Source organism: Tachypleus tridentatus, chromosome 12, assembly GCF_004210375.1.
Source record: "Tachypleus tridentatus isolate NWPU-2018 chromosome 12, ASM421037v1, whole genome shotgun sequence".
NCBI classification, from domain to species: Eukaryota; Metazoa; Arthropoda; class Merostomata; order Xiphosura; family Limulidae; genus Tachypleus; species Tachypleus tridentatus.
This window is the reverse complement of record NC_134836.1, coordinates 111,105,724-111,131,989: the sequence shown is the minus strand read 5'-3', so window position 1 is coordinate 111,131,989 and position 26,266 is coordinate 111,105,724. Positions and strand designations below refer to the sequence as shown.

The 26,266-nt window shown below is 31.0% G+C and overlaps 3 long non-coding RNA genes across 14 annotated transcripts in view; all 3 read right to left on the bottom strand.

The window, feature by feature from the left end:
• Nucleotides 1–26,266, bottom strand: part of LOC143235350 (uncharacterized) — a 281,246-nt gene that overhangs the window by 213,207 nt on the left and 41,773 nt on the right. The gene's annotated exons all lie outside the window — the stretch shown is intronic.
• LOC143234335 (uncharacterized) lies at nt 3,431–9,711 on the bottom strand. Its single transcript, XR_013018629.1, has 2 exons — nt 7,758–9,711; nt 3,431–7,657 (listed from the first exon to the last, which is right to left on the bottom strand). It is a non-coding gene; the product is annotated as an uncharacterized LOC143234335 (long non-coding RNA).
• LOC143234333 (uncharacterized) lies at nt 9,799–22,844 on the bottom strand. 10 transcript variants are annotated; one of them, XR_013018622.1, is made up of 5 exons: nt 22,358–22,844; nt 17,176–17,249; nt 16,643–16,708; nt 12,865–12,930; nt 9,799–11,784 (listed from the first exon to the last, which is right to left on the bottom strand). It is a non-coding gene; the product is annotated as an uncharacterized LOC143234333 (long non-coding RNA). The 10 variants fall into 10 exon arrangements; XR_013018624.1 differs by having other exon boundaries at nt 9,799–11,777; XR_013018626.1 differs by having other exon boundaries at nt 16,643–16,679; nt 22,358–22,843.

Here is a 26,266-nt window from a genome sequence, read left to right as displayed (position 1 = left end):
CTGACTAAGCCATACATGTAGGTAGGAAGTGTTGACACCCACAAAATGAGGGGCCACTCCATGAGGAGAAACTTGGGAGAATATAATCAATTTAACACCAAATTAAGGGAGCCAGGAAAATGGAAAGCTACAATCATAATGTGGTGACCATGAGCACAGAGACCTGGAATTGGTACCACTGGCTCTGTGATATAAGTGACCACTTTGAAGATGTTGTAATGCACCATAACAACCATCATCCCAGCAGAAGTAGAGGGAAGTGGGACAAAGCTTAAGAACCTTAGTAAAGTTGGTATGGAGGGAACACTCCATGGTAGACCAGAGATTTGAAGGTGATGGATGTGTGAATTATTCATTCCAAACGTGAAGATGAAGGAGGAAGCTAAACTTTACTGAAGTTGAAAAGAAGAATTCATCATTGAATGAGGTATTGAGAAGGGTAAGAAGAGACTTCTCTCCATCATTAGGAATCCTATTCAATAGTGCATCTTGTTAGAGCAGAGTAGTGTGGTGTGGTCTCTGGACTTCAAATGAATGGAAGCAAGCAGGAGCCAATAATCCACAGAATGTAGTGTGCAAAGACTCAGAGTCATAAAAAAGTTTGTACCTCCACACAACTTAGAGCCAAGGTTAGTCTGAATGGTAGGGTCTTGAATTTGAGAATTGAACTTAAAGTTACAAACAGCTATCAATAAAGTGGACACTATGGGGCAGAACAATAAAGTGTAGATTACTGGGATTAAATTAGGTTTCTGGTATCACAGGTTTCTATCACGTTGAAGTAGCCAAAATCAAGTTTAGCCATGGGAAATAAATGAATACATAACAAGTCAAAAGATTTTAAGTCCCACTGATGAAAATTAGGATAATAAGATATACAGTTAACAATGATGGAAAACAATCAGACAGAATAAATGAAATATTACAAGTAGTAAAGCTGTGTAATGTAGAAACTATTAAAGCATAATCAGTTAACAAAATACTGATAAATATCTTATGTACAAACCATCTAATTGTATCTAGCCCACAAAGTATGGAATAAAAAGAATGTGCAAATTGACCAGAATTACTTAAAAAACATGTGAATAATTAATGTCTAACTTAACAGATATCTGAATTAACAAGGACAATGAAGGACACATAATTAAGTCCTGCACTTCTAAAATTAGGATTATAATAGCAATAGTAATGAACATCCAAGACAATTAAGTTTACCCAGAAAAAACAAAGTAGCAATCAGTAACTAACTTTCAATTCATCTAAAGTAACTCAGATGACAGAGGACATAAATATCTAACTTACCAAAGTATGAGCACTGATGACAGGAAATATATAATTTCCCCATGTTTGAATTAGGACAAAGCTATTCTTTGGTAAAAGAGCAGCCCAAGAGTTGGCGGTGAGTTGTGATGACTAGTGCTTTCCCTCTAGTCTTACACTGCTGAATTAGGGACTGCTAGCTGATAGCCCTCGTGTAGCTTTACAAAAATTAAAAAAACAAACTAAAACAATAACAAGAAAGGAAGTGAAACTAACAATAAAATCTACAAAAGACAAGACACCAGGAGAGGATGACATACAAGCCATTCTCCTTTTTGAAAAAGCGTTCAAGGACTGTATGAACACATAGCAGCAATCTTTAACTTATCACTCAGTTCTGGGTACATCCCGGTTTTTTGGAAGCAAGCAATAGTCTTTGTGTTCCATAAAAAAGGAAAACCAGCAAGTAAACCAAACAATTACCCCCCATCAGCCTGGCCAGCTGTATAGGAAAAATTCTTGAAAGAATAATTAGTAATAGACTCTCAAACTGTTTAGAAATAACTCGAAAATTACCAGAATTAAAAATGAATTTAGAAAATATAGAGACAGACCACAGATCACCTGGCGATCTAACTTCCTGGAAGATAGAAGTTGGAAAATAAATGTCAGGGGAACCTTATACATGTAAAAACGGCTCGTTTGGGTTGAGAAAATATTTTACGTTGAGGAGCGAACAACATTTCAACCTTCTTCGGTCATCATTTGTGAACCTGACGATGCCGTTTTTACATATATTCTCTACAAGTGGGTTTTCAACATCACTGATTATTATTTCATCAGGGGAACCTTCTCCTTTATTCCAGAGGTTGGTGTCCCCAAGGAGGGGTAATTAGCCCTATTCTCTTCATCAATATGCCCTTAAAACACCCAAACTTGGGTATACATCACAATTCAAGGACGATGTTGTAGTCTGGAAATGTGCTCCCACCCCATCAGTAATAGCGACAAATCTACAACTGTTGTTGGATAATATAGAAGAATACTGTGAAATATTGTGTTAAACCAAACTTACCAAAAATCAATTAGTTACATTCACAAACAAAACATAAAGAGATCCTTCCAAATTATACACGGGGAAACACTTCTCCAGACCACAACAAACCTGTTAGATTTAACCTTCAATATGAAACTAACATGGGTGAAACATGCAAATAATGTATTTATAAAAAATTGGAAATGCACAAATTATGCAAATAGTCTAACCGGCAAAAACCAAGGAACCTCACCAGACAACATAATAAAAATCTACAAAACATATATACGACCTACTATCGAATATGCATTTCCAGTATGGTTAAACATAGGACTGAAACACATAAATAAAATACAATCAATACAACTCTTAATAATTACTGCAGCATACAAAGTCTCTCGTAGTACATTGTGAAAATTTATGTACAAATATACAAAACACAGCCAACAGACTCTTGCATAGTTCTCTAAATTACTTTTAAAAAATTTACAAAAAAATGATCTACTGTGTGAACTTGATCATTACTCCAAAAATGATGAAAGTATTAAAATTAAAAATGAATTTTATAATATAAAAATTGTCAAATTTCCTTTGTGTAACCTACAAAACCTCCAAATTGAACACCACTAATTAAACATTCCAAACCAAAATTGTGAAACAATCACAGCTATATGTATAATACACTTTTTGTTCTGCTACTACAATAAGAAAATGTGAGATTATTACACATTTAGTTAATAAACTATAAAAATTCAGAATGGCTATTTCAGTCACATGTAATCTAAAATTATACACAAATAGTTTAAGTTTTTTTCAAATTCAAGTGCTTCCTTCCCACCAACACTTAATTTAAGCACTTTATGTATACACACACACACACTCTATTGTTCAGCTTTCTTTACACGCCTTGCAAGTTTATAAGTCTTTAATTGTTTATGAGTTAAAGTTCGTTGTTTTTCACGTGTAAATAATATAAATAAGCTATTATACTTTTAAAATTATTAAAATTTACAGAAAATTTGCAAACAATATGTATGTTAAATATAGTAAAGTAGCAATTTCTAATAAAGAGAAAACTAATTGAAAATAATAGAAAAATAAATATAATGACACTAGATAACAGTACTACAGGTCTAGGATGAGAAGTTAATTTTTTATTGGTGGAAGCTTCTTGAAAAAAGGCATACAAAAGAGGTGATGAGTTAATAGTGTGAAACTGTCATCGTTTTCTTGAAAGCAAGTTTTTTTATTGGAAGTAAAAAAATGATATATAAAATATTTTTACAGACTCATCTTGTGTTATCCCTATTACTAACAGTAATTCTTCTTGAATTTACAACTGAAGGCAAAGAGAGCTTTGAGAACATGGCTGTATCATACTAAAATATCCCTGGAAAAATGTTAATTTACTTTATTCAGTGAACTTTCTTCAAAGATAATAACAACTGGGGTAAAATCTTGCTATTTGCCAATCAGCTATTTAAGGGGGAAGATATACATACAAACGTGACCACCAAGGAAGGGAATGACTAGGATTGTAAAATTTGTAGAAGGCTTATAACATAGGATGGGAAATCAAAAGATGGAATCTCTAACAGAAAAATGTAAAAATTTCTTAACTAAAGATAAATAGCAATGTATAAATAAACTTGTTTAATCCAGATTGTTAAATCCTCATTCTTCATAATGAACATTATGAAATGATTCAAGCAAATAACTCAAAATATTCAAATATCCTGTATCATGTTAAACATTCAATAAATTGTCTTTTTCCTTCACAATAACTGTATTTAATAACACATTAGGACACATGATTGTAGGAACAAAAGAAAAAGGAACACTAAAAAATGTATCAGACAAGGATACATTGCTACAGCTGTACCAAACTATCCTTAAAACATCTCAAACTGAATGTTATGAAATAAAATATAATGCCACAATAATAATGTATGTTGAATAAACTTGTAATGTTTACTTCCATAAAAATAATTTTACGTCATTACAGCAGAAGTATCAAACGAGAGGAACATCTTGATAGTTATTGAACATATCTTATTGAAGTATGCTTGTTTGTTATTGGATAAAACAATATAGTTTCATATAATATAGTACTGGTTAATACAAACAAATTACTGTTTAAAACATTAAAAATAAACACCAGCTAACAAAACAACACTAAGTATACAATTAACTTTTAATGTATTCTATCCATTCATCCATCAATATTTTCAGAAACTAAAACAAATAATAAATATACTGTGTACATAAACATATAAATATAGCTCTATATACAACAAGCAAAAAAAATGGTATTATTAAATAGGATCAATTTACCAAAAATTTATAAACTGATTTTATGGAAATTGTTTGGTTTGCACACAAAAGGCACTTGAAAACTATCTCCCAAAAACTCAGCAACAAAGGTATGGACAGATAGTTACAATAAACTATTTTGTGGAAAAACAAATGTACCCCACAAACAAAAAAAATGTACAATGTACTATGCAGATAAATATCTTTCTTAGTTACTAAACAAAAAATATTCCACAATACTTGATTTCTTCAAACTGAAAAATATCAACATCTAACACAACCAGAAAAATAAGTATGTTATACAGTTTCTTTGCAGCAGTTATAAGTTTATAATGATTAATAAAATATTTTCCAAACACACACACAAAAAAACAGTTCTGACTTGTTTCATTTGAAATCTACTTATAAATATTATGTTTTAAAGTTAGTTTCTCTGATAAATTTTTATTATTTACACAAAAACATGACAATATTATCAAATTTTATAACCTTTTAACTACTGTTAAAATCCCAATTCAGTTAAATGGTTTTAGCTGTTTCCAGAAGTGTAAAACTAAACATAAAGAAGCACTTAATAGTTTAAAACGTCAAAGCAATATACACATATTTACACTAATTATTCATGTCCACAGTAACATACTATTCTGAAAAAAAAATTGCCTATGGTCAAAACAAAGTAATACAACAGGCTGGGACAAGAAACAACTAAATGTTGAACATTCAAGAGTAAGCAGTTTGAATCATGATGTGACCACTGAAGTTCAACCTGACAAAATGGATTGTAAACAACTATGAGTTTTTGTGAAAACATTTAAGAAACACAGGGCTTGATACCTTACAGAAATTTCCACCCTTCATGATGGTTATTAGCTTACAAATATTTTGAACCCTTAAGACAACTGATGGTCAAAAAAAATTTTAACCCTCATCACTAATCTCTGTAACTGTTGAAGGCCTGTGCAAGGGAACTTGCACTATCATTAACAAATTCTTTTATATTAGTTAAAAGGCCACTCTGACTTTTTTTCACAAAACATGAAAGTTTTTTACTGATAATCTAAACATGGCTATCTTTTACTAGAATTTTTATATTGCTCTGTACCTTTTTCATTTGTCTGAATCTCTTGAGTATCTAATATGATACACAATAGGTATTCCATGAATTAAAAAACAACAACAACATGATGTAGTACTATATTTGTACTAACATAAAATAACATCACGAGTACTAAGCTTTCTGTTTACAATCAGTAACAGGAGTAATGTTACAAAATTTAATCATTAACAAATGTTTACTGGTAGTTCTAGTGCTTTAAACATGTACAAGTTTGGGACCTTCAAAATTGGTATTTCTATTTCATGTAACAAACAAATTAAAGAAACAGAAGCAGAAACAGTAGTGTTAGAGAGAAAAAAAAAACCCTTAATGTTTAATTACATCTCTCCCATGAGCAGTCAAATTTATAAATGAAAAAGCATGAATGATATAAAAAAAGCAACACTTAATGACTGTAATTATGAAAAAGTTGGATCTTAACATATTTTTCATAAAGTATGTATTATTCACACAAACAAAGTTAATGATATTATGTTATTATTAACTGCAATGGACTATTCCACTAAAACCTCTTTGCAAAGAAAAAGTATTTAACTACACCATCTACCAGATAGTGGGGTTTATTTAATGTAAAGTACAAAAACTGTTGAAAATTATTCTCCATAAAAACCTGATGATGTGTCGTTCATTATGAGCCTGAAATGTACAGTACAACATAGCTAATAATTATTTTATCTAATTAGTCAATTACAATTCAACCAGTAGCATACTTATATGACAAGTAAAAGGCACAATTTTAAATGTTTCATGAAAGTTAAGCACAAATAACTTCTTCCAGTGTCAAAGTATTAGAGAAACATGTCAAACATTATTCCCATTTTTAAAAATCTTTAAAAGTTCTTTTCTCATTTGTAGACTATCCTACCAAACATTTCTTACAAGCATGAGATGTGCGAGATTTATTTCAAAATAAACTGAACACTGACTTTCAGATACGCAGCACGTAAATATATTTAATATTAAGTAAAAACCAGCTGCCAGCTATAACTGTCTGATGTAAGTAGAGGATGAAAAGTCTGTTTATACAACGATAAACAAATTATACTACTTTGTAATATTACTACAGAGCTGCCAGCTATAACTGTGTGATGTAAGTAGAGGATGAAAAGTCTGTTTATACAATGATAAACAAATAATACTACTTTGTAATATTACTACAGAGCTGTCAGCTATAAGTGTCTGATATAAGTAGAGGATGAAAAGTCTGTTTATACAATGATAAACAAATTATACTACTTTGTAATATTACTACAGAGCTGCCAGCTATAACTGTGTGATGTAAGTAGAGGATGAAAAGTCTGTTTATACAATGATAAACAAATTATACTACTTTGTAATATTACTACAGAGCTGTCAGCTATAACTGTCTGATGTAAGTAGAGGATGAAAAGTCTGTTTATACAATGATAAACAAATTATACTACTTTGTAATATTACTACAGAGCTGCCAGCTATAACTGTGTGATGTAAGTAGAGGATGAAAAGTCTGTTTATACAATGACAAACAAATTATTCTACTTTGTAATATTACTACAGACATATTTGTTTTGTATATGTTACAAACAAACTGAACTATTCTATAGTAGTAACATCATATGCTCTTCTGCATTAGTTTGGTAAACAAATTTGTCAAATTATTTAGCACCACAAAACAGTCACCTTATAGCAACATCAACAGTGACAATCATTTAGTCACTTTTTTCATGGTTGTAGTACTGTTTGTTTGTTTTAGCATCTCCCACTATATTACAGTATACCATATTAGCAGGGTAACAATCACATTACACTTGTTTATCCTTGTGATAGTACTGTGTTTTTCTAGTGTCTGCCATTAGGTTGCAGCAGTTGTGGTATAGTAACAATCATTTAGCCATTTTTGGATTATTATAACACAATGTATTATTATGTTACAGCATACCAGTCAACTCTACCTATATTATTGTACATAATACTAACTGTTCTCTTCTGTATTGTCTGCTTACACTTTTAACTTCACCACATACCAGGTTGGCAATTTTACTTTGCATCCACATGATGATGTTTCTTCCAGTAATAACTGGGACCACACTTGAAAAACTGTATTAAGTACCATTCTAAAAATCTCATAAAGGCCCTTGGTGTTTGTTTTGAAAACACATCTTTACAGATATTGTTTATACAGATGACTCTCTTAACACAACTATATCAGTGTGTTGAATCATAAAGAAGACAATTTAGATCTGTCATAGCTGCTATTTATTAGACCACAAGGTTTGTTTATATTCTAATATCTGAAACTTTACAATTAGTTGCTAAGTTATATTCAGAAAACACAAGGAATTCAGATGTGTCACAACAACAGTTTATTAGATGATTCAAGTTCATTTTCTACTATCTATATATTACCTTGAGACCAAACAGTTATGAGCTAGCTATTAAATCAAATGGAAAATTAGAAGAGAACTTTTACACTGACCCGTGTTTAATGTCTTTTTTTATTACTTGTATTATGATCACAATTTAATTATAATATCAAACTTCCCTCAGAATCACTCTTTCCCTATTCTATAACACAATAAATGGGCCAAACAAAAAGTAATTTAAAACTGAGAAATAAAGCAACATATGGGTCAAATAATTTTAATAATTTAGTGTTATAAACGTTTTTGTCTCTCACGAAATTTTAAAACTATATGACCAAACAATTAAAAACTGGTCGATACATTTTGTTAGAAATAAGTAGAAAGTGCACTTCTTGGCCTAATTTCGCTTTATGGCAGACATTAATATGGTTAGCTCTGCTGCTAGAACTGTCCATTTTTAACAAAACTATGGTGATCAGTAATATTCAACAATTTTTAGAATCAGGATCAACAAATTACTCATGAACAGTTGTATTTTTATTGTAGTAGAGAAGCTTCTTTTGTGTACAGTGTAACTTCTAAACATATAATTACTGTGCAAAATTACTCAAACACTTATATGCTTTACATATTTCTAAAAATTACTTTGATTGAATGACTTAATGATATTTCAACACACAAACAAAAAACATGAATTTTATCTCATAACTAAAAGCTGGTAGTTAAAACCATATGTAACTTCTATTATAAAGAAGCTTACACATAGAACAACCTTAAATATAAAATTTTCAAAATTACTTACAGATCAACCTATACAAAATATATACTTCATGATATTCCTACAAGTATCTATATTCTTAGTTATACCAACTAACAAGACATGCTTTAACAGATATGAGGTGTTCTTTCATTATAAAAAGCCTAGACACCTAGTTATCATAAAAAAAATGTTAAGGAAAACTATCGTATTTATATGCAAGAAAGTATCAGTTAATTGTGCAAATTTGTGGTAAGCACTGTTAAATATATGAATAAACAAACATTCTGAATTTAAGTGGTTTTCTATTAAATGAAACTAATTATGGCTAAATTAACTAACACATTCATGATTATTAACTTCAAAATGTAAAATAGAATTTTAGTTATAAACATTATACCATAAATTTAAGATTTTATTTCTATCTACCTTAGAAAAATAATATATGTGCAAATTTTATGCATGTGTGATTAACTGACTACACAACAGACATTCAACTATTATTAAACTCTCGACAGTTAAAACTGATTCATTAATAATTATGGTATTAATACAGAGAATTCTCAAGTTATGTCTAATATATTACTGTGATAAAAAAAATCTATGGAGAGAAACTTTTTGGTAATAAAATCTACAACTGTTTCCAACTTCTGATCAAAACAAAATACCTATATAGTTCAAATAAAAATTAAACAAGTAATGAATATTATATACGTCTAACATACCACCATACTTATGATGATTGGAAGGTATTGATCCATCTGTCATGGTACCTCTATGCAAGCAAAATTTTTGCAATAATCCCAAACACAAGATTCAGCTAGCTCAGAAGGTTTAGTTTTGTTCTGAACACATATCTTAAGATAACAATGCAAAATAATCCTCATAAACAAAAATATATATCAAACAATTTAACCAATACTAAAAAATAAACTAACATTAAAGAAAGAAAAAATAAAACATTACTTTATTCACAGTCTACAACTATTTATCATCTTACCGTCATTCTTTCTAAATTTGTATTTACACCTGTCAAAGGCTAGCTGAGAAACTAAATAAGACTTGACTTTTAATTTAAAAAAATGAAACTTGACATCTTGCAGGACATGTCTTGGAGTAAGACATCAATAGTATCAGGTTTCTTAAGGACAACATATGACTAGGTAACTAAACATACAACTTTCATCAATAGTATCAGGTATCTTAAGGACAACATATGACTAGGTAACTAAACATACAACTTTCATCAATAGTATCAGGTATCTTAAGGACAACATATAACTAGGTAACTAAACATACAACTTTCATCAATAGTATCAGGTATCTTAAGGACAACATATGACTAGGTAACTAAACATACAACTTTCATCAATAGTATCAGGTATCTTAAGGACAACATATAACTAGGTAACTAAACATACAACTTTCATCAATAGTATCAGGTATCTTAAGGACAACATATAACTAGGTAACTAAACATACAACTTTCATCAAAAGTATCAGGTTTCTTAAGGACAACATATAACTAGGTAACTAAACATACAACTTTCATCAATAGTATCAGGTTTCTTAAGGGCAACATATGACTATGTAACTAAACATACAACTTTCATCAATAGTATCAGGTTTCTTAAGGGCAACATATAACTAGGTAACTAAACATACAACTTTCATCAATAGTATCAGGTTTCTTAAGGGCAACATATGACTAGGTAACTAAACATACAACTTTCATCAATAGTATCAGGTTTCTTAAGGACAACATATAACTAGGTAACTAAACATACAACTTTCATCAATAGTATCAGGTTTCTTAAGGGCAACATATGACTAGGTAACTAAACATACAACTTTCATCAATAGTATCAGGTATCTTAAGGACAACATATAACTAGGTAACTAAACATACAACTTTCATCAATAGTATCAGGTTTCTTAAGGGCAACATATAACTAGGTAACTAAACATACAACTTTCATCAATAGTATCAGGTTTCTTAAGGACAACATATAACTAGGTAACTAAACATACAACTTTCATCAATAGTATCAGGTTTCTTAAGGGCAACATATGACTAGGTAACTAAACATACAACTTTCATCAATAGTATCAGGTATCTTAAGGACAACATATAACTAGGTAACTAAACATACAACTTTCATCAATAGTATCAGGTTTCTTAAGGGCAACATATGACTAGGTAACTAAACATACAACTTTCATCAATAGTATCAGGTTTCTTAAGGACAACATACCACTAGGTAACTAAACATACAACTTTCATCAATAGTATCAGGTTTCTTAAGGACAACATATGACTAGGTAACTAAACATACAACTTTCATCAATAGTATCAGGTATCTTAAGGACAACATATAACTAGGTAACTAAACATACAACTTTCATCAATAGTATCAGGTATCTTAAGGACAACATATGACTAGGTAACTAAACATACAACTTTCATCAATAGTATCAGGTTTCTTAAGGACAACATATGACTAGGTAACTAAACATACAACTTTCATCAATAGTATCAGGTATCTTAAGGACAACATATAACTAGGTAACTAAACACAACTTTCATCAATAGTATCAGGTATCTTAAGGACAACATATAACTAGGTAACTAAACATACAACTTTCATCAATAGTATCAGGTATCTTAAGGACAACATATGACTAGGTAACTAAACATACAACTTTTCAGGTGACTATACGTTTTCTTTTTCCTTTTTTAAAAATCAAAACATGCATAATAATTATTGGAAAGACTAACAATTTATAATAAAGCAGTATATAGTGACATTTAAAATTAACTTTGATTACTTTTATGTTCCACTTACTTTTCAAGCAGAACTACAGCAACTTGTGGGTTTACCCTTCAATACTTACTATTTTCTTGTCCATAGTCATGAAAGTAGGTTGACCAGTCCCATGTCATGAAAAGATCTAGAAGCTATTAGAAAATATAACTACAAAAATTCTGCAAGATAAATTCCAGTGCACCAAAATAAAGTAAACTGTTATATGTAAATTAACTAACAAAAATTACAAGAAGGAGGAATTGTACACCATAAGTCAGAAAGTAATAATAAGAAATCAGTTTTAGTGAAAGGAGACTGATGGACTCTGACTAAACTAAAATAACTGGAAGATGTGATATCGAAAAATATATGTAACTATTTTACTTAGTAGAGTTTCCACAGTTAATACATCTTTAATATATGTTTGTTTGTTTGTATTTTAGAATTTCATGTAAAACAATGCTACACGAGGGACTATCTGCACTAGCCATCCCTAATTTAGAAGTCTAAAACAAGACTGGAAGTCAGCTAGAGGGAAGTATCCCTAATTTAACAGTGTAAGACTAGAGGGAATTCAGCTAGCTATCTAATTTAACAGTTAAGACTGAAATACTACACATTCACACTTAGACACAACTAGCTATCATCTGATCTTAACATTAGTAACAGATGGTGTATTTAATGGCCTGAATATAAGCATTGGGTGTAAAACATTATTGTAACAAAGGCTTAGTTGAAATGCTACTCCATTGAAACACTTGGTAACTTTTATCTTACTTTTGTCTATACCTCAATGTTAATAAATAACTGAAAAAATATAAATAAAATGCTATTTAACTTATCATGGTGCAATAAGTGAGCCTAGGGTATTATTTGTTTTATAATTAAGCTTAAAATGTACTGTGCAATAACTTACTCTAAGCTCAATAAAGACAAAATATCAATTCTAAATCTAAATAATTTCTGAATTAAATTGTTTTGTTCTATCACCAAAGTTAACAAGAATAAAAAACAAACCAATATGTATATTAAACATTCACAACATAAATACCATAGTTGACCTAACAATATCAATTGGTAGTTTTGTTACAAAACAATGATATAAATTGTAGACCATTACTATTAAAACAAAGAAGCATGACACAAACTGTTTATTATATATATTAACACCAGAGGGACATTTAGAGTGTTCCTTCTACCACACACATTATACTCTTTAACACTGTAAATACCTGACAGCCATAAAGCTTCTTATTTCCAAAGAATGCAACATGTAGATCTTCAATGTTTTCAGTTTACTAAAATGTTTAGTTAAAATAAAGTTATTTCAATTTTTAAGTCTATCTCATGCTACGTTTATCATTTTTATAAAGTACTTCATAACTTAATGTTTCATGAAAAATTCAAAATCTTCCTATTAACAGTAAGCAGAGCCAATCTTTATACATATACTCAAAAGGTGATTTACAAAACTAACTTTTATCTCTGTATTTCTATAGACTGATGGAACTTTTAGGTGAATAGGTCTATTCAGATACAAATAACTATTTTGAATCTATTCAATGTTACACAGCGTGGCTTTCAAATGCATTACTAAACTTTTGTAAAAGAAATAGCAATAACTAACATACTGAGCAAGAGCAAGAATTTAAACTGAACAAAATACACTATTCATTTCAAGCAGGCTAAACTAGCCTAACAATCCTTTGACTGTTTATGAACATGTGAAACTGAATGAGTGCTTAAATCTTTATCAGTACTACATATAACCCAATAAAGGTGACATAAAATATTTTAACTAGATTGACTATTCTTTTTTTTAGGATAATAAAGAGCAATGATTAGTAGGGCACATTACAAGTACAGATGTTGATGTCATTTATGTCAATAATAACAGAAGACATTCCTGTCATGTTTAGATGTACATAAAAAAATGTGTGCATTACATGAAAGATGGCAGTGACAACAGTTAAAAGATGTTAAAACAGGTTTCACAGAATGGAAAAATACAAAAATAAAAAGGAATGGGAATTACAGAAAATGATAATGTAAAGAAATATATAGGAAACAATACTAATATATGGAAAATAGAAAATGAATAAAAATACAGGTGATATTAATATATAGGAAACAATTCTAATATATGGGAAATAGAAAATATAGAATAAAAATATAGGTGATATTAATATATAGGAAACAATACTAATATAATAAAAATATAGGTGACGGGTGAAATAGAAAAATGGAAATAAAAATACAGGTGATATTAATATATAGGAAACAATACTGATACATGGGAAAAGAAAAATGAATAAAAATATAGGTGATATTAATATATAGGAAACAATACTAATATACAGGAAATAGAAAAATGAATTAAAATACAGGTGATATTAATAGAAAAAAATTAAAAAAAATTACAAAGTTGTTTTGAAATTTTTTTAAGAGATGCACAAAGGTCATTAATTCTAGGACTGAGAATGATGTCATACTGTTATAGATTTTAACAGTGCTATCAATAAACATCCTTAATTTCTTTCTAAAAGTGGAAAAGATTCACAAATAACAATGAACAGTTATGTTGAAACTTGAGAAAATTAAATAACTTTAAACAATATCAAACCTAATGAAGGGCAGTTGCTTGAAACACTAGTTAAATAATGTAACTGTTTTTGTCCTTTTTTAACTTTAGGTGTTTATAAAAACAATATTTCTTTTGTGAAGTAAGAGAGGATTCCATATACCAGCACAGTGCTTCCTTGTACCTAGAAAAGCATGAGACCTGTACAAGTAAAACTTTATACAACCTTCCCTAACAATGGCTAGTGACCAATAAAAGCCAGCCTATTAACCTGAGACACACACAAGATCATCCTCTAATACAAAGAAAAGCAATATGCAACAAAATTCACATAATACAAACTTGAAACTCCCTTGAGTTAAAAAAAGAGAAAACAGACCTCCATGATGGTCACTGAATATTAAAACTACTGTATATATATCAACCAGTCTCTGCATCAAGAAGACTAATGATTGATTTTCAGCCATGACCACTAAATAAATAGTTCTTTGAAATTTCCAAGAATATGGAAGCAGATTATTAGTCAAAACACAGGATAAAAAGTAATGAGTAACTAATATCTAGTAGTTAATAAAAAAAAAGTTCTCAATTAACAATCAGACAGAAGTGACCATACAGGTTACTAACTATGACAGTTCATGAGCATCAGAACTATGGGATGAACTAGACATATACAAAAACTTGTTCACCATTTACCATTCAGATAACTAGACTAGACTGATGTTTCAGGCAAGACTAAGAAAAGAGGATTCTAAAGTATTCTAGAGATGTTTCTCAAGCAAATTAGAATGACCAAATACAAAGTTCACCAAAATAATTATAACAGAAGTAAACAATCTGATTAACAATTACTTTGAAATTCTTTTAAAGCCTGTAGAAAGGTCCAGTGAATTAGTCAACAGAAAAAATATAAAAAAAGAGAATAAAAGCAAATAACTTCATGAAGAAATCACAATTCCAAGAATTACGTGACAAAATAAGTCACTCTCACTTACAGCTGTGATAAGACATATAACTGGATTCCTCGAAGTTCAAGAGAGCGAAGTCAACAAAAAATGTATCAATTACAAACGTGTGACATTTATAATCACAAGTACAAGTGCCATAAATACATTGGCGGATGTCACTGACAATGAATGTGAATCTCGTGTATATATTTGGTTCCCAGATATATAAAAAGTGTTCTTGACTGAAGCCAACAGGCAAAAAATTCCAGATTAAAATGCACACAGAAGCATTTAAATGACATAGTCTTAAGTACTCACATCAGAAACTCAATGATGAGTAGTGTTGATAAACAAAATAACACTGAAAGTCATATCTGTTTATCTGATCAGAACAGCAGCATTTTAAAATTAATGTATATGCAAATTACTGAATTATGTACAAAATTTAATTAAACATCTTTACAATCCATGCATGTGAATGAAATTAACATTATAGTATATAATTTAATGTTTATGTTATCCAAGTTTTAATTCTTTGTTACAACAGAAACATTTAAAATAAATAGTTTGCTCACATAGTTTGCTTGTCACATGATTCAAGTTATATAAAAAAAAATCTCCAATTTAACAGAAACTGACTAAACACATAAGCTCGCAATGCATACAACTGTCAAGATGCCAATGTGTTTTTACATGTCCTTTTGAGACATACGATATATGCAGTCCTTAAACTGAATCCACTGAAAACAGAAATAGATTTTACAGCCTTTTATGGGTGCTATGCCAATCTTCTATACATTGGAAACAAATTTATGATGTACAAGTAATTAGTTAATACAAGTGTACAAAGCTGTTATAAAGAGCTCAGTTTACACTCCACTCCATCAACAGTTATTATGAAACTGGTGAACAGTTTTTGTTCTAAAGTAGAAGTAACAGCCTGCAGTACTATTGTCTACAGCACTTACAGTAGTTTGTTACCTCAAAATGCTATAGTTAGAGACAGTTGAACTATACTTAAATCTAATTTTTATATTTTAGTTGACTATGTATAATTTATGTTTTAAAAATCATATATGAGTGATTTAATGGTTTTTATAAGCTTAACTTGTTACATGGATTGTGAAAGCTTTATAAACAAGATGGTATCCATAACAGCCATCCTGTTTTGCAACACATCTATGTCGGAAATTTGTCAAAATAACTTCTTCATAAAAGGCCTATTGGTATCAGTTAACATATCAGAATAAATAGTGACAAAGAATTTTAAAGGATAATTAAAATAAACTATAAATGAAAAGATAAAGACGTTAAATTACGAATATGTGAAAAAGATGACTATACTAATAAATTTCTATAAAGATGTAAAAGGTATGTACACATTTTTGTTAATTTTAAAAACATTTCCCTGCACTCTCTGATGATGATAAATAGAGTTAGTAATACAGTGCATAAAAGAGAAAATAAAGTTCAAATATTTACCTTAAAAAAACAGCAACTGATGTTCATTTATGAGGTTCTAGAGGTTATGCAAATGAAATGTAAAAACTGTAAGGTAAAAAGTATTCTTTACATAAAAATTACTTTGCATGTGAACTACTCAAGAGTCCAAGTGTAAATAACTACATTAAATAATGAATTTTATTAGAAAAATCCAAAAATATTTACAAAATAAAACTTTTGCTGAAACTACTTACTTTAATGAAAGTTTGTTATCAAGTTTTAAGGAAATAATTTCATTAACTAGTTTCATTTTGAAAGGCATTTCATGAGAGTTGCATACTTTTCTTCCTATGAGCATATATCATTCTACAAGGTTTAATGTCTTCCATAATGTAACTGTTAATTACATATCTATATACATAATGTATGCCTATGTTACATACGTATACAATATTAATGACTATTCTACAGCAACCACATAAAATGTATTTAGTCCAAAAGCAATGTTTACATTACTTGTAATATCTTTTAATATGAACTTAAATAGTAGAGTTTTGTAAAGGTTTACTAACCTGCCTAAGATCAGCAAAGCACATCTGGAGTGCACCTTCTTCAAACCCTCTAACAGGTTCTGAATTAGCAAACACTATTGAAGACAAAAAAGAACTCAGTTTAGTTTATATCCATTAGTGAATAATTATTATCTGTATTTGTTTTGAAGGCCTTAACATAAAATATTTGGATTGCCAACACAATTCAGTTTTATTGAAGCATAAAATGCTGTTTCGTTTTTGTCTTTGATCTGCTTAAACATAGTCTAGAAAGTCAACATCCAAATGCAGTGGAGATTGTGTGATAAGTTTATCAAAATGTGTGGAATAAGATTGACCTCATTTTGTAGAAACTTACTACAATGAAAGAAGTATTTTCAATAATGCATTATTATGGCCATCAAAACTGAACATGATTTACAATGAAATAGTTCCAAGGGCAGCAGGAAACCTGAAAATTGTTCTTAAAAGATAAATTAACCCTTAAACAAATAATACTGTGTAAAAGTATTAAGTATTCTGATTATTTACACAACTGAAAAATAAATAAGAACAAAACTACAATAAGAATTTCATTAATTAATCAACAACAAAAATAAATCTCTTCACAGAAAACTAAATCTCATTAAAAAAAAATACAATTCCTAATTGACCTAAAACTTTAAGAAGTTAATTATTCTTGGGTATCTTTGAAATTAGATTTTGATAAAAATGGTTTTATGTTTCAGATGTGGTTTAAATAAACAGTTTCAATTTTAAGGTAATAACATTAAAGTGTGATGGTCCATAAGGTACAAATTTTCCAAACTCTTAAAATTTCTTGATTTGCATATATTGTGTTAACCTTATTTCCCCAGATGTTAAAAGCTTTAAAAAATAACAACAAAAGCACTTTCAATTTTGTCCATAAATCATCTATAAAAAGATCATAGCATAATGTGTATGCTAAATGACCAATTTCCATCTTCAATCATTGTCTAATTCAGCAGAAATACCTTTGTTGTAATATATGGAAAATAGTCAAGTAAGGAAACTGTTATTGTATTAAAGTCTATCTTTATACTGTGCTGTTTGTGTCCCAGGAACCACAGAACTTACATTACACACATTTTGCACCTCACTACTATAACAACTGAATAACACAAGCAAAACCAGGTTAATATATGTGATTCATCCTCACTGTCAAGCTGAATTCAGAAAAAGTACACCTTACTTTAAGAGATGGGACTAAATATTTGTCCACAGAAAACCATCCTTTCCTTTTCACTACTGGCTTACATTATACACTATATCTTATTAGTATGATAAAGCTGACTTAAAACTATAAAATGTTCAAAGTTGCATCACCTACTTCAATCTTTTTTCACATCATCTACCTTTGTATTAAACTCACTGACTCTTTAATATTTTGGGATCTTCTAGAAATTTTTCCCTCCATCCAGGATATTTTTGTGGCCTCCAAATTAACAAGTTTGGACTGAGAGATGCCTTGGGTCTCTTTTACAACTGGATGATATATCCATATCGAGGCTTACAATATAAAATTGGATATAAGTAGCCTTGTTAATTTGGAGGCCAAGAAAATATACTGGAGAGAGGGAAAAATTTCTAGATGATCCCAATTTTCATGAAAATATAGGTGATTTTCAACAAAATAAGATATTAAGCAGGGCAACAGTGAAAGTTATGTTTCCTATACTGAAAATGTATTTCATATAACTAGTCTCATTTAGTGCTGCCCTTTATGTGACAAAAAAGGAAGAAAAACATGCCACAAGTATTTTTCCTCCCATCCTTTGGAAATCACTCATTTTAATGTCTCTCATGCAAATTATCATGGATAATCCTCCTCAAAGGAAAGTGCTATACACTCATTATACGTGCAACTTCCTCTATTCAGTTCTATCAAATTACTGTTTTGAGTTTTAGTGGAGAATTGAAGCACTCATTTTGAGTGGAGAGGAAGTACATTTTATGTATAGAAAAACTAACTTCTAAAATGGTACATCAGCTGTGCTTATATAATCAGATAGAATCACACACTGAATTGGTGCAAGGGAAGAAAAGAAGCACCCTTTGGAAGAGTACAAAGGACACACCTTGAGTCTAAAGAATTAGATATGATGACATGATGTGGGAGACTACACTATTTCTAAACCAGCCATACTCTTCACCAATCTGGGAAATGTGTTATATATTCTGGTAGACAAAAACTGAGAAGTAAATCTAATTAGTATTGGAGAAAAATGGAAGTGTTTCCAGACACAAAGTGGCTAGGGCATGATAAACTGTACTTGACAAGTCAACTACATCCAAAATCTATGCTGCTGGAGACTGACACAGATAGAGAGAGTGGGTGTAGAATGAGGATCATACCATCTTCACTTAAAATTAATGAGACCAGAAGGGATATCAAACATCTGACTCCTGAAGAGAGCATATGTTAAGAACAGAAAATGGTATATCAACTTTGAAAACCTGATGTCCTGGATTGAAAAAATGTATATGAAAGAGAAATTGACCAGAACCAACCTAAGACAAATAACATCCTCAGAATAAGCTACACAAAAGACAGTTGAAGGGAAAGAACCAGAACAATCCCAAGTTCCTCCACCATGCTGTATCAAGACGATTGTAGGACGAAGGCACCTACTGTTTGTAGGCCCTACCAGCCATATAAGTTAATCCAAAATTAACTTTAAGGAAAATTTTCATGGACCTATAGTTTTCATAGGCCCTAGGCACTGTGCCTAATAAATAATTCAGCCCTGCCTCCACAATACAGATAAAGTATAACTGAAGAAGGAAGTCAAACATCCATACTACAATGTGCAAAAACTTATGTATTTTGCTTTTACTCTATATCCAAAATCCAGCCAATGGATTTTCATCTGGGACCAGGATGATGAAACCCAACCAAACGAGTTAACTGCAATTTGAGGTCTCACTCCTTTGGTCTATATATATGATGTCATCTACACCAGCAGAAAACCACTTCCCTACTCTGCACTGAATTGTAGATATTTTATGCCATTAAACAATTCAGGACAATGCCCCACAGTGACTTGGAATTGAAAATTGATAAGGACACCCAGCTCCACTAGAAAAAAAGGGAGTGTGATATGTGGTGGAAAGTTTGGAAATATGTCAACACCTCAGATAGTGAAATAGGTGACCATGAAACTGTTTTTAAAGTAGCCCAAGCTGATTTATTCAATATAAGGCATGGCAGGATAGGCAGCTATCACATTCTGTTTTACTCCTGTAGTCCATGATTGGTACAGTCTGGGATGGGTGTATTTGTGAAGCACTTTTGTTGCAAAGTTAATCCTCAAGCAACCTTGTTGAATACCCCATCTCAACAGTGTGCACTGAATGGCCATGGAATATATTTAGGTGCATATACATGGCAGAAAAGTGTGGATTTTAAGGTTAAAGAATACTTGATCAGGCAACATTTGCCATGAAGTGTGATCCAAACAGAGAATTACAATGAGAATGGAAATAAGACCTCTGAAAATGTAGAAAAAGATGAAATATAACTTATCCAGGCTTGTTGTCACATGGAAGTCTAAAGAATAGTCACAGGTGGAAGACAACATCCTGAAGAGGAAGTAAAAAGCCTATGCAAATAATGAGAGAGAAACATATCACATGTAGTCCATATGCCTAAGAATTTCCTCTGACAGACAATGAAGATGCGATGCCAGAGAAAAGGTAAGATGCCTAATTTGATGAGAAGACACCTGGAGCAATGTATGGGAGGATAAAGAAACATAGGAATAAACCAACCAAATCAAAAGTTGAACCCATATGGTGGAAGGAGAAAAATCACAAACAGAAGATGGTTTCTAAGGGATAAATAGGTGGAAATGGAAATCATGAATACAACAATGAAGAGCACATACAGGACACAGAAGGCCAGGAAATGGAAGGAAGGGAAATTGGAGTAACCATATCTAGCAGCCAAGATTTTATGGAGGAAAGAATAATCTGGATAAATAAAATATGTTAAATGATAAAGAGTATATGAAACATTAACAGCAAATAAATCAGACTGCCAACATCCATAAGCTAATAGGAGAAAAAAACACCCACCAAGGGGAGAAACAATTTCATTATAAAACAAAAAAAGGAGACTGAGAAATTGACTGAAAGACTATGACAGATAGCCAGTCTTCAGTTTTAATAACAACAAACAGCTGGAATAGAAACTGTGAGAGAGATGATTTCTAGATTCAATGGTCTTGAACTACCTCCGACAGAAGCTGGCTGTTAATGGGATCCTGAGGAAGAAGAAAAGAAATGGATATCTGTGATAAAAAGAGGAAGGTAAAGGAAGCATAGGACATGCCCAAATAATCCACCAATCTGTGGTGAAACATTGCCAAAGGGGAAGAAAGTCACACAACTGAGCTCCCATCCAGTTATCAACTGGTACTGTTGATATTATGATGATCTACACTGAAAAAAACACCTGGAAAGAGGAACAGGTAAAAGCTGGGAAGCACTAGGACGGGAAACAGGAATAGGGGCTTCTTCTTGATTCCAACTGTGGCAAATGAGCTACCAAAAATGAAAGGGTAGAGTGTTGATGCAGGTGTTCCCAGCATGCATTTCCAAAGTGTCTGGAATACGTTTGAAAATATACTAAGAAACAGAGCTACACATGATTCCCTAAGTGGGCAGCAAATAAGTCTGACAGAAGGCTGCATTTTGACCCAGTATGTTTCAACAACAGAAAAATTATGTATGCAAGGTGAGAGTAGAGAATGGAAAATGAGTCATCTTAGAAGTAACAAAGGAGAGGCTGTTTCTCAAAAAACCTCAGGATTTTGGTACACAGTATCTGAAAGTAAATCTATGATAGATAAATACCACAAAAGTAAGGATAAGACAGAGGCATGGGTTAAAAGCACTGGAAATCATGGAGTACTCCCAAATTGGTAAAATAGATTCCAACACCTGTGAGTCTTAAAACGGATAGGCTACTTGATGGTTCGTCAAACAAACTATCCACAGCACATAGGAAGCAAGACATGCTGGAACTCTCAACCAATTATGAAGTAAAATGCTTTGTATGAACCCTAATAACCAAAGAAAGTGGGAAACTGAATAAGGTAAAGAAGAACTAAGAACTATCATACAACAAAAAAGGATGAGGATTGTAGGAAATCATAAAAAAGGATAAAACATCACATACCTGAGGCATCATATCTAAATACGCAATATTAAACCGAGCTGACTCTGCAGGAGGTGTATAGGGAAACATGAGAAAATCCTGTGGTGGGAAAAGGCTATAAAATCTTTCTCGGAATGAACAGGTTCAGATTGTTCATGAGGTGAATAACTTCAAGAGAAAGTGGCTGACTCACAAAACGATCAGTCTCTCATTGAATAATTGCAGATTATTCCATTAACAGGGTTGCTTGCACCTCCAGGCAAAGTTACAAAACCGGCACTCTGTGCTCTATCTACCTCACGAGCTTCATAAGCACTCACGAATTTTTCAAAAACAAACATGTACAATATTATATCAACTATACTTTGCCTTACGGTGAAAACGTTTTCTAAACTGATAGAGTGTGATCACAATTAATTATACTTGTGAGAAGACATTGGTAGTAGGCCTGTGATGTTATTAACTCTACGATTTTTCTATTCAGCCCCCTAGGTATCTTCATGGGAGAAAATAAATAAATTTCTTTGTCTTGTAATTCTGTTCCAACCAGTATGTAAACAGTTTGTTTATGATGCTTTCATTTTTTAATAATTTAACTCAAATTGGAGAAACTTAAGGGAAGAATAGAAACTTTTAAATTCCTATAAAATCCGAGATCTTGAAACATGCATGGAAATAAACCATATTCGAGAGGTAAAATCATCAAATCTCATAATTTTGATGTTTTATAACTGTCATAACAATATCACTTTAGTAATAATCGGAAAGTACGCGTTGAATGATTTTATTCACTATAATTCAAGCCAATGTTTTGCTGTTGAACTGAATGACTGTCGTATATGGGACCTTGTATGATACACTTGTATCAGACGAAGGACTTTGATTATTGATGAGTGTTTTTGATACATTTATCCATGTTACACAAACATATTCTATGACTGTTTTTATGTTATATAGTGTGGTATCCAGTTTAATTTTAAATCAAAGTAACCCAAATTCTATGATTTTTTTTAATTTTATATTGTTTGTTTGTTTTGGAATTTCGCACATAGCTACTCGAGAGCTATCTCTGATAGCCGTCCCTAATCTAGCAGTGTAAGACTAGAGGGAAGGCAGCTAGTCATCACCACCCACCGCCAACTCTTGGGGTACTCTTTTACCAACGAAAAGTGGGATTGACCGCACTTTATAACGCCACCACGGCTGGGAGGGCGAGCATGTCTGGCGCGACTCGGGCGCGAAACCGCGATCCTCAGATTACGAAGCGCACACCTTACCGCGCTAGGCCATGCCAGGTCCTTTTGTATTGTTACTTGTAATAGAGTCACGTTTAGATATAACTGTAATATTAATATATTAATTTGTTTTCTTTTGTACGATTTTGTAAATAATATGACTTGTATTTTGTGCGCATTTATTTTAATTCTCCACTTACTGCAGTTAAAATTCTATACTGTTTAGTAGTGGCCATTTCTTGCTGTTATATGTTTTTCGGCATTCTTCCAGACTGCAACATCACCTGTGAATTGCAAGATAAAAGTGTGGTTTGAGTCTTTCAGAGGCTTGTTTTAAGTTATGTAATTTACCTGCCAGGCGAGTTGTTTGAACTATTTTCACAACAATAACTGTGATTATTTAGCAAGTATTATTGTGAAACAACAATACTTTATTTTGAAATAAAAATAACGTAAACATTAGGTTTTTTCACACATTTTTGAATTTGTATATTTTAAATTCAAATCAAAGCTGTTTAAAAATGGAATTGTGGTTTCTGTAGCCTCATCATAAATTTCACACCTTTTAGTTTCTGTATTTTGTCAGCTTTTAGTGTTTAATCCGTAACTTTTATCAGCTTTTAGTGTTTAATCCGCAACTCCGTAACTTTTATGATATATTGTTTGTGGTGTTTCTTTGTTGCCTCTAAGCATGTTGTGAAACAACAATATCTTATTTTGTAATAAAAATAACGTAAACATTAGATGTTTTTTTCACACATTTTTGAATTTGTATATTTTATATTCAAATCAAAGCTGTTTAAAAATGGAATTGTGGTTTCTGTAGCCTCATCATAAATTTCACACCTTTTAGTTTCTGTACTTTGTCAGTTTTTAGCGTTTAATTCGTAACTTTTATCAGCTTTTAGTGTTTAATCCGAACTCCGTAACTTTTATGATATATTGTTTGTGGTGTTTCTTTGTTGCCTCTAAGCATGTTGTGAAACAACAATATCTTATTTTGTAATAAAATAACGTAAACATTAGATGTTTTTTCACATATTTTGAATTTGTATATTTTAAATTCAAATCAAAGCTGTTTAAAAATGGAATTGTGGTTTCTGTAGCCTCATCATAAATTTTACAACTTTTAGTTTCTGTACTTTGTCAGCTTTTAGCGTTTATTCCGTAACTCCGTAACTTTTATCAGCTTTTAGTGGTTAATCGGTAACTCCGTAACTTATATGACATATTGTTTGTGGTTCTTACGTCATTACAATATTTATAATATAACAATGAAACAGTATCTTAGCAACACAGATAATTAGGAGACATTTTGTAAAACGTTTAACATACTACTGCAAGGATAAGATATAGAGATGGTGAAGTTCTTTTTCAAAACATTGCTTTTTATGGCATTATATGCTGTAATAACAGCAGTGCCTGGGCACATAAAACTTAAATCTGAAAATATTATACTTGGCGCCCCACAGGTTATTCCATGTGTCCCTGACAACTATAAGATCAAATGTTATACCTTTGATGTTTTCAGGTATTATTGGTTTGGCCCATACGGTGTAATAGAAACAGATGACGAGAAAATTCGCGTAAACAAAGCCACGGGTGATTTGATGATTGATAAATTTGATATTTCTGATGCCGGTGCTTATAAGTGCATTATTGAATACTCAAGAAACTGGGAGATAAAAGCACACAAACCAATTTCCATCACTCATTTCTTGGAAGGTAAATGCCTATAAGAATCGATTTTGGTAGTGTTTAGAAGTTAAAAAAAAAACACTTTATATTATGAATCGGATTCCATCCATTTTTACTACAATTTATGTAAAGTGTTATAAGTTCGATATATATTTAATGATTGTACATTAATTTTCCAAAATCCATGAAATCACCTTTCCAACTACCCACATACAGCTCACCGCCATTGTTTCCGCGTTAAACCTGAGGTGTTAAAACGTTGAAAATCAAACTTGTCTGGATATAAATTTATCATTACGAAATAATTTTTGGTTTATTATTATTATATACAATAACTAAATACATATATATATATATGAATAAATGTAATCAATAGCATTACACAATTAATGAAATTAGACATTCCGTGAAGTCAGAAAACGAGATAACCTTATGTTAGAAATTAGAAAGGTTTTGTTGTTTTCTTTACAAGTCATAGAACAAATAAGTTTAAAAAATCAAAAGTGTTGAATGATTTCTTTAATCGTCTGTGAAAATATTGAAATTATAAAGTGCTACAGTGTTATAGCAGAAAAATGTTTCTTTTGTTACAAACACACAGCCAAGTTCTGGTATTCAGAGACATTGTTTAGCCACTTTTCACATCCAAGCGATGAAACAATACATTCTTATCATTTGAAATAAGAAAGTTTGAAGAGCTTATTTCATTAACTATATCTGTTACTGAGCATATCTTTAATTCTGATCTGGGTAGACATCTTCATTTGTTGGAAGTTAATATTAAACACGTCACATGTTAATGAAAAAAAATTCAACAATAAATACAGCACTGCGTGTTGTTTATTCGCTATTCCGTAAAGCAGAAAACACACATGATTTCGTTAATAATTTTAATTTTTTTAGTTTATGTTCTTTCTCACGCTTCACTTTATTTTCCGTTCAGTCATGTTATATAAATTTTTAATTACGATTGTTTGTTTTTGAATTCCGCGCAAAA